Source organism: Lemur catta, chromosome 9, assembly GCF_020740605.2.
Source record: "Lemur catta isolate mLemCat1 chromosome 9, mLemCat1.pri, whole genome shotgun sequence".
NCBI classification, from domain to species: Eukaryota; Metazoa; Chordata; class Mammalia; order Primates; family Lemuridae; genus Lemur; species Lemur catta.
In genome coordinates, this window is record NC_059136.1 from 34,117,466 (window position 1) to 34,129,985 (window position 12,520).

The 12,520-nt window shown below is 36.9% G+C and overlaps 1 protein-coding gene across 7 annotated transcripts in view; it reads left to right on the forward strand.

Moving 5' to 3' along the window:
- Positions 1–12,520, forward strand: part of CYRIB (CYFIP related Rac1 interactor B) — a 150,847-nt gene that overhangs the window by 57,676 nt on the left and 80,651 nt on the right. The gene's annotated exons all lie outside the window — the stretch shown is intronic.

Consider the following 12,520-nt stretch of genomic DNA (forward strand, 5'->3'; position numbering starts at 1 on the left):
GACAAAGATTTTTGGAATTTGCTTACACCTTTTTTCCCTTTCTGTAAGTTTATTGAGTTTGCCACCTTTTTTACTCTTTAATCTCCACGTGAAAAATGTGTATCAATCAATTTTGTGTTCTTTTTAGCCTTGCAGTTTGGTAGACGTTCAAGAGGAGCGTTTCATATAGCTAAAGGAATTTCAATCACTTGGGTGTTTGGTGACTTACTGTTGCAAACCATTTCTGACTAATGTACCTCAAGAAAAACACACTGATCCCTTTAATTCTTTAATTGTGTTTAATAATAGAAACAGAAGCTTTGTGTCTAGAAGTACTTGATAACTGGGGCTTATTTGATAGCCCATTTGTGAAGTGTTGCAGTTAACTGAAATTGCCTAATCGGCATTCATAAAACGAAATGATAGCATTTTTTTTTTCATGTGACTTTCATAGTCCCATAATACTGAATCCAAGGGAGGTTCTTACTTCTAAAGCACACCTACTTGCATGATGATGCTATTGCTGTCAATATTTATGGTAGCGTTTTTTCTGGGGAGCTAGGTATTAGAAAGGCACTTGCTGCTTGTCTCCATTTAGGTTTTGGATAACCACTTAAAATTTCTTAACTCATAGTCAGGCTTACTTTTTTTTTGGCAGAGCTGTTTTGCTAAATAATAATTAAAAACATTAAAAAAAACTTTAGTAGTGATGTAGTTGTTTTCAGGGCAACTCTTGCTTTGTATAATGTTGTAGGATGTATAGTATGAACTCTACTCTAGGTTATATAATTGGATAGAGGCTATGTTTTTCTCTTCTAAGAAAGTGATCATTTGATCAAAGGGAGATGTGATTAGTAAGTTGACTCTGGTTGCCCCAGCAAAAATATAATTTCAGATCTTGAGTAAAGCTAAGTCAATGCAGTTTGTTTTTGATAGATTACAGGTGATCTTTACCTTAAACTCAAAATTCACTTGTCTGAAATTTCCAAAACTAAATGGGTTAAAAAATTACATCTTAATAAGTAGTGCTCCTCCTTAGGTTATTGACTCATTTGAAATGGTCATTTATCTTTACATAGTAAATAACAGTTGATGGAGAAGTATAGAGAGATGCTTATTTTACTCCTAGTCTCCTTGGAAAAATACTGGATTATCATTTATGACATTACTTAATTCTTACTAAGTCTTGATGCATTCAACTAGTTTAAGAGCCTATAATTTAATTTTCACTGTTTAAGGAAAACAAGACTACAATATTTGGAAATATTTAATTATGTTGTTAGTGACATGCTTCCTATTATTTTTGGTCTCTCCTTTTCTGTAACACCAGAGGTTAACACAGTGCCTGCCTGGTGTATAGTGTATTCTCAGTAAATGTTTTGAACAATTGAATGAATGGTAAGGTCAAAGGGTTAGACTATGACAGCATTTTGTGATTATGTGGCAAAAGTTTTGGAGAAAGATGTTGATTGCTGTGAGCTGCAGTATATGTTTTGAAGACTGCTGTATTGGGTTATTTAAATTGCTTTGAGATCTTTGGGAGAGAAAGTACAATAGACATACCATTTTGTATTATGCTTTAGTTCATAGAATGGATTCATTTATTTAGAATGGGTATTTTATGTATATATCTGGTCAGCATTCATGAACGATAGTCAATTCAGATCATTTCTTATGCATTTAAAGTTTCTGAAAGTCAGCATAAAAGTTTTTGGATGCATGAGCTCATCCTATATTATGATCAATTCACTAAATTAACCTGGCTCTTAATTATTATGCTGTAATATTGATCACCTACTATATGCCAGGTTCCTTATTAGATTCGTTTTATGACAACCTTGCAAGGTGTAGATTAATTTCTAGTTAATTCCTAATTAACGTTAGGAAAGTAAGGCTCAGAGAGTAACTTGTTCAGCTGAGTACACTCCCAAGTGGCAGATGCTGAAGACTGGCATTTGAACCCAGGCCTGTGTAACTCATCCCCTTTACTTACTATTTCAAGGTACTAATTTGAGGTCTTCTGTTTTGTATTTATTTAGAGAGCATATTAACAGATCTCAAAACTTTACTTTTTTTAGTCACCACACAGGATAATGTTTTCTGTACTCTCCCATGAGCATATACAAGATTAAAATTTCCTGCTCACTAGTCACAGCTTCACTCCTTTCCTACTCATGCAAGTAATTGGAATGCAAATGAGTTACATTTGTAAAACTTTTTAAACAAGGAAATCTTTCTTAGAATTTTGATTATTTAAATATATACATTTCTTGTTACACACCCTAACATCTGGATAATGGTACCATGGGTGAGAATGATTGTTTTCAAGGATACTGTGTGATTTTAAGTGGGAGACCTAATGCAAAGATATATTTTTATAGGTGTTAAATTTATTTTGAAAAGATGATCTTCAACATAGAGGTGCTATTGTATGTGACACTATGAAGCTTTGAATCCTGTACAGTTATTTTCTGCTGTGCAGTAATCTCTATTTGGTGTACTCTAGTTGATGCATTATGTGTGGTATATGTTAAATCCTAGACTGATACACACTCTTTTCACTGTGTCTAGAACATTTCTTCCAATCACATATTGGCATGTCCTTGTCCTTAGATAATCCAAATTATACTGAGTACTAATTTAGGTCAGACATTTTCAGGAAACATTTGGTAAGAAAAAAATTATGACATGTTCCCAGATACTATTATTTGATGATTACTTACACTATTTCTCTGTTATTAGTGAATATAATGGAGAATTAAATGCATTAGTTTAAATGAAATCTGAGATCTGCTATGTCTTAAGGTAGACTTTTGTAGTTTGTTGACTTGTACTCTTACCAAGAGATTCTTCTCATTGTAAAATTTTACTGTGTATTGACAAAAACATTGCATTTAAGTCCTGGCTTGCTCTTGTCTGCTATCGTGAAGATCTCAGATTATAAAATGGGAATAATAATGTCTCTGTTACATGCCTCACAACACTGTTGTGAAATTTTTGTATTAATTTCAATGCAACATAATAGGGAAGGCAAGATATAATTTTATTAAAGTAATGCATTTCTAAGTCGAATGATCATTTAAAATAATATGGGTTTTGATCATCTGTTTGTTTGACACCTGGCACAATATTGGGTATGGATTGCCTTTAATTACCCAAATAGTTCTTGAGCACATAAGCGGAGTTATGTAACAGTGAATAAATCATTTATAGTCCTTCCTTGCGGTGGAATAGAAGATAGAGAAAAATAGTGTGAATTCAGTGATATGTGTTACATGGGTACCTATTCTTATTTTAAGGAATCAGGATGAAACCCCTGTTGTGATGCCATCTAAACTAAGACCTGAAGAGTGGATCAGTCAGGCAAAAGGGAGAGTGCATGGAGCTAGAGCAAGGGGCAAAAAGCCTGAAGATAAGTGAAGTCATGTTAGAAACTACTGGTTCTGTATGGCAGGATTGTATTATAGAATACGTAAAGGAGAGGTGGGAAAAATGAGGCTAAAGAGGGAGGTAGACAAGAAGGAAACTGTAAGGTCAGCTGCATGAGTCATGTTAAGTTCAGTTCAGTTTGGACTGACGGCACTGGGGAAACTATTATAAGATTTTAATGGAAGAGAGAGAGTGAAATATGTCTTTTCTAAAGATCGTTCTTACTCGGCTTTTGGAGAATGGATTGAAGGTGAAGTAAGATTGAATACAAGCAGACAAACTAAGAGGCTGTTACTGAAGTCTGGGAAAGAATTGATAGTGATCTGTACTTGAGTATTGGCAATGGGGAGGATGATATTAAATCTATAAGATTTGATAATTCACTGAATGTGGGCTCCATTGAGTCACTAACTTTGCTTCCAGTGGTAGAATAGGGAATAAAGTTTCTCCCAAAAGGCTAGGTGCAGCTTTTTCATGTAAAGTTGAGATGCTGCGTAGGATTAAGGCTAAGCCATATGTGTTTTCAAATAAGCATTTTTCCATTGATTTACCACATTCTTAGTCATTGAGTGTGAGCTGACCCACCCCAAAATAGGAATATCAAGCTGGAGACTTATGAGGCCTCCATGAATCAGGTATTCAGTTTCTACAAGAGCCCAGAAGCAAACTAATAGCTACTTTTCAAAAGGGGGTAAACCTGATAGCTGTGTCAGGGAGACAAAGTGTCTAAAACACCAGGGGGTACCTCCAGGTGGAGACTACTTCCCTTTGCCAAGTGCTCTAATCAGTAAAATCATGAGTATAGAGACTTGTAGCTCAAAATGGTCATTAGGATTGTGGGGCCTCAAAACTACTAGAACTTCTTTACATACAGCCCTTTCTTAATTGGAAGAACTCTCCTCTCTGGCTCTTACGGGATAGGGAAGTACAAGCATATAACAAATCAATTCCTACTATATGTTAAGATGTAGAGGCAACAAAAGTACATTGAAATGGCCCAAAGAACCCCACCCATAAGTCATACTCATTTCCTTAACCCACTGTAACCCCTGCCCAGGCCCTATCAACTGTATCTGGGTGTCCCCTCCCCCCTGCAGGACTAGAAAGGATGGTGACCTGGATGCCTGTATTCAAGAGAACCATAAAATTTTGAGTCCCTCCCTAAAGTTACGTGGGTAGCCTCAGATGGGTCTGTCTGGCCTTAAGTTCCTTTTGGGGATCAGGGAGACCTCAGCTCCATTCCTAACCATCTTTTTCTTTAAAGCAGAAGAGTTTGGGATATAAGTGAGAGATCAGCAGGTATGGAGGAAGAGAGCAACTTGGTGCCAGTTATCAACTTGGTGGCATTAAATTAAAGTGAAATGTGAGAAAACCACCTTGGAGTATAAGGTGTGAAATTACTTTGCTTTCCTTATATCCAGTTACAGTTCTTTACATTCACTTTTTTTTTTTTTTTTTGAGACAGTCTCGCTCTGTTGCCCCGGCTAGAGTGAGTGCCCTGGCGTCAGCCTAGCTCACAGCAACCTCAAACTCCTGGGCTTAAGTGATCCTACTGCCTCAGCCTCCCGAGTAGCTGGGACTACAGGCATGCGCCACCATGCCCGGCTAATTTTTTTTTTCCTATATGTATTTTTAGTTGGCCAGATAATTTCTTTCTATTTTTAGTAGAGACGAGGTCTTGCTCAGGCTGGTCTCGAACTCCTGACCTCGAGCGATCCACCCGCCTCGGCCTCCCAGAGTGCTAGGATTACAGGCGTGAGCTAAACATTCACTTTTGATCATTCCTTTACAGTTCAACTAAAGGAACTTTTAATGTTTTTGGCCCACCAGAAGCTCTGTAGTTGGCAGCAAAGCCATCCTTTACTTACACCATCTATTTTAGCTGGGGTTGCGGGGACGTTCTTGGCTAAGCTGCTACAGCCACATTGCCTTCCACCCTGGGGCCATGGAGCTTGTTGCCCCGTTGTCATGATACATCCCTTTTTCCACTAGTCCAGAGGAGAATGAACAACCACCAAGGCACCATTTGAGTGGCTAATTTCCTTCTTGCTTCTCACTGCTCAGTTTCTAAACATTAATTGAACTCTTGTTAATTAACAAATAGGACAGTGGGGGAATCCTTATTCCCACCTTCTCCCTACCTGCCACTAGGATCACTCTCAGATCCCAGGATGTCTTCTCATTTCCCAGAACTCAGTCTGCTGGGCCTTTATCCTTTCCCTTAGAAAATCATGGTTCTGTCAACATCCCATCCATGTTGCCCCGAACTGTCAAGAACCATGAAGGTCCGAGATTTTATCCTACTTGCAAGCTAATAAATAAGTTACCCTGTCACATTTTCACGGATGCTGATAGAAGACATGAAACTCCTGTGTCAGAGATGAAGGGCAGTTTATTATTCTCTGTTATGGCAGTAGCCAGAGTATTAGCATTTATGCTGGTTTTCTGATCCTCAGTCTCTACAGGATGACATGAAGAGGGCCAGGTAATACTTGGACACAATGAGTTACGTTATTGGAGAGAAGCCTTCAGGGACCCCAAATCTTTTCAAATGGGCAGTAAGTATGCTTGCCCCTTGCTCTGGAAGGATACATTGTATTTATTATACTGGTCTGTAAGCATGCCTGTACTTTGGTCTGGAAGGAGAAACTATCTTTATTTTTTGAGGTTGTTTACTACAGGCATCCTTGAAAAGAAAGTCCACAGCAAGGAACACTTGGTACCTCTGCTTGTAACACACACATGCAAGAGACCAGAGGAATGTTTCCCAACATCTGTAAATTACATATCAATCTGGCCTGGCATGTAATAAAGACACAATAAGTCTTATTATTGGTGCTGTTCATGTCTTTGCTCCGTTTTTTGGGGCAAACCTGTATGTAGTGACCTTGGTGGAATTTTGAGGTTTTCTCTAAGTCGGCTGTTCTAACAACATTTACTCAAAAAATAATGACTGACATGTTCAGACATCTTTTGGTTGAGAAAGTTCACATCTGGTCTTTTAAGAATTTCAGGGACATTAAATTAAAGTTAAATATGAGAAAACAACCTTGGGGTGTAAGGTATGAGATTACTTTGCTTTCTTTCTGTCAAACTCCATTTCCCTACTTTAAATTCTCCCAAATTCTTTTTTTTTTTTTTTTTTTTTTTTGAGATGGAGTCTCGCTTTGTCACCTGGACTTGAAGTGTCATGATGTCAGCCTAGCTCACAACAACCTCAAACTTCTGGGCTCAAGTGATTCTCCTGCCTCAGCCTCCTGAGTATATAGCATTACAGGTGCACGCCACCACGCCCAGCTAATTTTTCTATTTTTAGTAGAGACAGGGTCTTGCTCTTGCTCAGGCTGATCTCAAACTCCTGACCTCAAGTGATCCCTCCTCTTTGGCCTCCCAGAGTGCTAGGATTACAGGCGTGAGCCACCACGCCTGGCCCTGGCAAATTCTTAGAAATGAAATAATATTTGTTAATTCAGCACGTTTTTAAGGGCAACTTCTTCCCCTTTATATGAAGGAAAAATGTAGATATAAGAGAATAAGATAGGCTAGCATAGTGAGGGGGAGGTTCAAACTAGCGATTTATTTCTATTTCTCTTTTTTTCTTTAGGGGGCAGGGCTCCATTTTATCTATTATCATTTTATAAATTTGTCCTTCCAGTTATTTTCTGTAAACAAGTATTCTAAAAATGTTATTTTGAAAGCTAACTTTTCTTGTGGAAGATTATTTGTTACATTTTAATTTATTTTGACTTTAATACCTAATGTGTTCTGGTTTATCAAGTTGTTTTAAAAACTACAGAGAAGTCAACTTCATTTATTCCATTCATTTGGGTTAAAGTGTACATGAATTAAGAGACTTGGAATTCTAAAATCTTCTAGCTGTGGTGGAGCCAGCTCTGAGTTGCTAGTGGGTAAAAGCAACCCTGGGTAAAAGCAACCCTGGGTAAAAGCAGGTGAATGCCTAAGGACGGAAGCTTTTTAGTAGTAGTCTTTTTTTTTTTTTTTTTTTGGTTTGAGACAGAGTCTCCTCTGTTGCCTGGACTAGAGTGCTGTGGTGTCAGCCTAGCTCACAGCAACCTCAAACTCCTGGGCTCAAGCAATCCTCCTGCCTCTCGAGTAGCTAGGACTACAGGCATGCGCCACCATGCCTGGCTAATTTTTTATATATATATTTTTAGTTGTCCAGCTAATTTCTTTCTATTTTTTTAGTAGAGATGGGGTCTCACTCTTGCTCAGGCTGGTCTAGAACTCCTGAGCTCAAATGATCCACCAGCCTCGGCCTCCCAGAGTGCTAGGATTACAGGTGTGAACCACCACGCCCGGCCTGGAAGCAGTCTTTTTGATAATTGGGACTTCTATATTAAAATGTGACTATAGTTAAACTAAAGCATTTTCTTTTTATTTATAGAACAATATGTTGAAGCAATAGTCAAAATACGTAGCCTGGGGTTGGCAATTCTTTGAAATGGGTGTGCCAAAGTTCTGTTATACTGTGTGTGAGATGGTGACAGCTGGCCAGTGTTCTGTCTTTGGTATGTGGTACTGACCTCTTAGTAGTCTGTTAGCGTGTGTCTTTTAAGAACTTTGTTTTAGCTGATTTTCATTGTTCTTGCTTTATAATCAACTTTTAAAAATAAGGTATATTGTTTTATTAAAATGAAATTTAATTTTTTTAAACCATTCTCAGTTTGTGTAGTTTGCTTAGGTAGTCTGTATATTTGAATATTTTTTAAAAAATATTTAAGCACTTCAGAATTTTTCCTAGTTGTAGTCTACAAGCAAAACTTTTTGTGAAGTTCGTTTACTTCCTCTCTCATATCCCTTCTAGGACGGATACTGTAAGTCATCTTTTCAAGAGCTAGTTGAGAATAGTGGAAAGCCAACCACCAGGAAAGATTCACTCACTACTTGCCTTCGAGCCCCTTCTGTTTAGATATGACCTTGCTGAATTTCTATCCAAAGAAGGTTCCAGAGCAGGCTTTGGATAGTTCTGCTTTCTTTTTTAGTCTCTGGTATAGGAATATACATATACATAATATATGTGTATATATTTTGTTTCTATGTATTTATATTCCTGTTATTTTCCTGTATAGCAGGACATAATAGGGAAAAAAGGCCATAATGTGGCCTTCTGTTTTTTAAAATCTTTCTTAGTAAAGATGTGGGGCTAGTAGTTAATCAGGTCAAAAAGATTTACTCTCAGGACCCTTAGAAGTATAATACTTTAATAAAAAGTAGAAATCACCTGTAGTACTGATAACAGAGATAAGCAGTATATATGCTATTTCGGTATGCCATTTTAATGTATACTTTCATTTAATATGGTTTTGTTGTTTCACTGATTTTTGGCTTTGGCATCTAGAAGAACCCAGTAATTCCTTCAATAAACATAACTACTTACTAACTTTTTTTTCCACTATTTTTTTTTAAAAACAATTTTATGGAGTTATACTTTACTTACTGTAGAATTCAACCATTATAAATGCACTAGTCAATGACTTTTTAGTAAATATAGTGAGCTTTGCAGCCATTACCATAGGTTCAGTTTTAGAACTTTGTCTGTTAACTCAGTAAGATCCCTTGAATCCTATTACAATTTATCTTCATTACTACTCCCAGCCTCAGGCAACCACTTACCTATCTCTATAAATTTTTCCTTTCTGGGAAATTTCTTATAAATGGATTCATACAATATATAGTCTTTTGTGTCTGGCTTCTTTCATTTAATGTTTTTGAGGTTTATCCATGTTGTTGAGTGCACTAGTAATTTGTTCCTTTTTATTGCTGAGTAGTGTTCTGTTGTGCGGATATGCCATGTTTTGTTAATCCATTTATCAGTTGATGGACATTTGGTTAGTTCTCATTTTTTGGCTGTTATAAATAATGCTGTGAACATTTGTGTGCAATTAGGTGTGAGGCTGCTGTATATTTTCATTTCTTTTGGGTGGATGCCTAGGAATGGAACTGTTAGGTCATATGGTAAATTTATATTTAATTTTACAGAAATTGCCAAACTATTATCCAACTGTCAGTACAATTTTACATCCTGCCAGGAGTATTTGAGGATATCAGTTTCTCCAAATCCTCCTAACACTTGTCATTATCTTTTTGATTATAATTATTGTAGTGGGCATGAAGTAGTATAGCATGGTGGTTTGAATTTGCAATTCCTTCATGACTAATGATGTTGAGCATCTTTTTAAGCCATTTTATATGTCTGTTTTAGTGAAATGAATATCAGATCTTTTGCCCACTTTCAATTGGGTTGTTTTTTTTTCTTATTGAGTTGTAAGAGGTTTTTTTTTTATATAATCTGGATCCAAGTCCTTTATCAGATACATTATTTGCACATATTTCCTCTCAGTTTGTGGCTTGTCCTTTTGTTTTCTTAACGGTGTCTCTTGAAGTGTAAGGTTTTGAATTTTGGTGGAGTCTAGTTTTTATTTCTGTTAAAAATTATACTTTCTGTGTCATATCTAAGAAATCTTTGCCTAACCAAAGGTTGTGAGGTTTCTGATTTACTCCTATGTTTTCTCCTTTTCCTTCTGCTTCTCTTTCTCCCACCCCACTTTTTAGAGAAGAGGAGGTGGGGGTCTCACTCTGTCACCAGAGTTCAGTGGCACAATCATCCATAGCTCACTGCAGCCTCCAGCTCCTGGGCTCAAGCTATCCTCTGCCTTAGCCTTCCGAGTAGCTGGGATTACAGGTGTAATCCCACATTGTGCTTGGCTGTTTTCTTCTAAAAGTTTTATAGTTTTAGCCCTTACATTTAGGTCTGTGATCCATTTGTAGTTAACTTTATGATGTGACTTAAGTTTTGAAGTTCATGTTTTTGCATGTGGATATCCAGTTGTCTCAGCAACATTTGTTGAAAAGACTATCCTTTCCTCTTTTTGTATTTCTGTTGATAATCATTTGACCACAGATGTATGGGTTTATTTCTGTACTTTCATGTCAGTTTCATTGATTTATCCTTCTGCTAGTACCACATGGCTTGATTACTGTGGCTTTCAGATGAGATCGGGCGTGTTCAGGGTGGTATGGCCATAGACTACTGTGGCTTTCATACCATATTTTATTAATGAAAATTCTTATAAAAATATGTGCTCTTATATTTATAAAAAATTGAAACAACGTAGAGAAGTAAAAGAAGAAAGTAAAAATCACCATCTAGGTAGTGACTGTTTTGGTGAACATCTTTCCAGGCATTGTCACGCAAATATACATGTTATATGAGTACACACATGCTCCACATTTATACATAAAGATACATCAGTATTTGCTCACGCTCATTGTTATTGTGTACTTTTTGAGTGAATACACTTATTATCAACTTTCTAAGAGATAAATGATTATTTCTTACTCTAGGCACCTTCGTAGTTCTGTGAGATTTTACTGACATAAATTTCTGAGAAGACCAAAACCTCTTCGGGCTAAGAACTATGAATGCATTTTTCTTGGTAGCATGTTTGAATGGAATTTACTTCTCACATCATCTGCTGAAAGATGACTTTAAAACAAATTTTTATATGTGTGCTCTGAGAACGGATAGCAAACTATGTGTGAAACTTTGACAACATTAATCCTCAAATCCAGTTTTAAACATTTAGAGTGTTCATAAATTTACTCTTGAGCATTAGATTAACTTTTTGGCAGTTGGTGATAATGAGTTTGGAGCCAGTAGATATATACATGTGGTGCTACAGAATTTTATTTGCTGTTGTATGAGGACTGATCCCCGCTGCAAGCTTAATTTTATCGTGTTAATAAAGGAATAACAATCTTTGTTCTTTTACACTTTGTGAATTCAGCCTTGTGACCCTTGATGAAGCCAAAATTTGAAATACTTTCAGCAGCCATCTTGGAATTGTGACTGAATTCTGAAATGCTTCTCTTCTGCCAGTGTAGGTTAAATCCCATTGTTAGGAACTCCTCTGACATTCACATTTTTTATAGTATGATTTTATATGATGAATACATAATTTAAAATCAAATTTAGAGTTGTAACAGCTGTAGGAAACTGTCTAGATTATGCTTAAGTTTTAAAAAGCTGAAGTTTAATCTCTGGCTGTGGGGAGCCAGCAAAGGTTTTGGGTTTGGGAGTGACATAATGAGACAAGGTTTTAGAAGACCATCACATTGGTTTAGTGGAAATTTGTGCTAGATAAAGGGATGCTTAATTTAGGTGAGAAACTGGATTACTCAATGAAATTATATAAATGAGGTAGGTGTTTTTATACAAGGTTTTTAAAAGTTCAAACTTGAAATAAATTTTTAGATGACAAATTAATGGAAAGAAAAGTGTTAACACTGGCTAAGTCTGGTGAGATTGTGAATTTTTGTTTTCTTCCTGCTTTTTATGCAAAATTTATGTAGTAAGATGCTGAAGTGGAACTCTTTTATTCTGGATTTGTCCCTTGGTAGATTCACATTTCTAAAATGAGTTGTAAGAACACAATGCAGGTCTTGTAAAAGACAGCCAGAAAATGGATCTTGTGACTTCTAATACCTACCCCATCGGTTGGTATAAAAGGATTCAGAATGTTGGAAATTAGAAAAGAGTTTTTGACCCAAATTGTTAGAAATTGGAAGAGTTTTTAAAACCCATTGGCGGTATGCTAGGAATCTGTCCTAACCTCACCCCCATCTTTGTGGGGGATGGGGAGTGCTTCCCCTCAAGTAAAGGGGATGGGAATTTATGGTGACTACTCGAAGAGGTTAATATGTAACTCCTGCAATTTGGGGGACACAATGGATTGATGTCTGTCTAATTAATGCTGGAAAATTTAAAGGGTGAAAAAGAGACTGACAGTATAGCAAAATGAGGTCGGGGGGACTGCCAGTCCTTCCAAAGTTTTTTGGGCCAAGTGATCCATGTTTCCCATAGACCACATGATGACTACTAGTGAGAGAAAGCCCCAAAGAGAGGGTGGAAGGGTAGTGGGATGGGGCTGGATTCCCAGAGGAGATGCATTGTCCTGTATCACAGGAATTGTAATTAGAGATCCCCACGGGTGGGGTGAGTGAGCACCTCCAACTTCCAAGGAACCCCTGAAAGTATTCTTTGACATAATAGGCTTTAAACATTTTTTGAGCCATGAAAGTGTCTAAACCC